This window comes from Echinops telfairi, unplaced genomic scaffold, assembly GCF_000313985.2.
Source record: "Echinops telfairi isolate 266 unplaced genomic scaffold, ASM31398v2 ScPeMD7_7472;HRSCAF=8510, whole genome shotgun sequence".
NCBI classification, from domain to species: domain Eukaryota; kingdom Metazoa; phylum Chordata; class Mammalia; order Afrosoricida; family Tenrecidae; genus Echinops; species Echinops telfairi.
In genome coordinates this window covers 3,183,394-3,185,534 of record NW_022111376.1, presented here as the reverse complement: position 1 = coordinate 3,185,534, position 2,141 = coordinate 3,183,394, and positions in this window count along the sequence as shown.

Here is a 2,141-nt window from a genome sequence, read left to right as displayed (position 1 = left end):
ACTTGAGCCCTTGGTATCAGCTCCTCATTTTTCCCCTCTCTCCCCCTTCCCCCTCCCTCATGAACCCTTGATAATTTATAAATTATTATTATTTTATCATGTCTTACACCATCTGACGTCTCCCTTCACCCACTTCTCTGATGTCTGTCCCCCAGGGAGGAGGTTATACGTAGATCTTTGTAATCTGGTCCCCCTCTTTTCCCCACCCTCCCTCCACCCTCCCGGCCTATTTTGTTTGTCTTTATTTTTTAATAATGTTTGACTTATCATGAGTTTATTTACTTTCCATATATAGTAGTTGATTATTAGCTTTTTCCTTTCTTTGAAGAATTGTGATGGGAGTTGGATCAAAATTGCATTGAATTTCTAAAGCATTTTTGGAAATATTGACATTTTCACAATGTTCAATCTGCCTATCCAGTAACATTGTTGCTTGTTCCATTTGTGTCAGTTTCTTCTGTTTTCTTAAATGAGTGTTTTGTAGTTTTCTGTTGTTTCTCTGGTGAGATTTATTTCTAAATAATCTTTTGTGTAGTAATTGTAAATGACATTGTTTTTAATACCTTTTTCGATATCATCATCCTAAATGTTCAAGACTCTAACTGATTTCTGTAGGTTATTTTTATAGCCTGCTATGCTGTCATTTTTTTCAAGTAGTTCGAGCAATTCTGTGGTTGAATATTTGCGGTTTTCTACAAAAAAGATAAAGACGTCTACAAATAAAGAGATTTTTGTTCTTTTTGTGCCTATATGGGTAAATTGACTAAAGAAGACTGAAGAAGAATCGATGAACTTGAATTGTGGAGAAGAATATTGAAAGTACCATGGACTGCTAAAAAGACAAATGAATCTGTTTGGAAGAAGTACTGCCAGAGTACTCTCTTAGAGCCAAGGATGGGGAGACTTTGTCTCATGTACTTTGGACATGTTGCCAGGAGAGACCAGTCCCTGGAGAAGGACATCATGCTTTGTAAAGCAGAGGGTCAGCAAAAAAAAAAAAAAAGGCGGCCCCCGATGAGATGGATTGACACCGTGGTTGCCACAATGGGTTTGAGCATAGGGACAATTGTGAGGATGGCGCAGGACTAGGCAATGTTTCCTTCTGTTATGCATAAGGTTTTTCTGGCTCAGAACCGACAGGATGGCACCTAACAGCATTATATTATGATCTATTTGTCTATTCATTTCTGTAAGAATTTGATTAATGTATTTTGATGGTATTTCCTTTGGTGTGTATGTATTAATTATCCTCATGTTTTCTTGTTCAATTAAAGTTTCCATAATTATATAGTGACCTTTGTCTCTCTAGCTTTCTTTTGACTGCTATTAGGTTTATATATATTTTACCATCCAGGGTCCATCACTCTGAACCCCACTCACATGCTGGAAGTCTGGGATGACCACCCCAGACTGCTGCGCCTCCAACCTGAGACCAAGAGCGGAGAAAGTTCGGATCAGCGTGCGGATCAACGTGGGGATCGGGGATGATGTGCCTCAGCCACGTGGCCCCACACACACATAAGCAGTTGTGTGTCGGCATGGGGGGGGGTGGCGTGCACATGAGCAGTCGTCATAGCATCGGGAGCTGCAGAGTCAGGGCTCACTGGGCAAGGCTGGCACCCATTGGCCCGCGTCCACCGCTCCCTCAAAATGGCCTGGCCACTGGGGACGGGGAGGAGAGGGAGCTCTGGACAGCCCCCTGCCCCCCAGGTCACTCTGCACACACAGCTTGTCCCCATCCAGCCTGGAGCCTACACCAGGGATTCCCCGGGCGCCTGTCCCCCCGCCCAGAGGCCCCAGCCTGGTCCCTTCCACGGTGGAGTCCACCCGCACCCCCAGGAAATGGGTGCAGTGGACAAGGGTGGGCTTCCGGTCAGCCGGGCGGCCCGGCACACATCACTGCCCGACACAGCCCCTCATTGCCCACCGGGCACATATTCCTTTTTGTATCGTGCCGCATTTGCTTTGCTAACAGTTCGGACGGGAGGCATTTCCGTTCATGAGGGACACCCTGTAATTTTCGTATCTAAAGGATGACTTGGTTTCCAAAAGGTTGTGGGAAAATGGAATGAAAAGATAAAGCATTTTTCCAGGAACTGTTTGAAGCCCCCATGAAGCGTGGATGCACAAGTTTTTGTCAG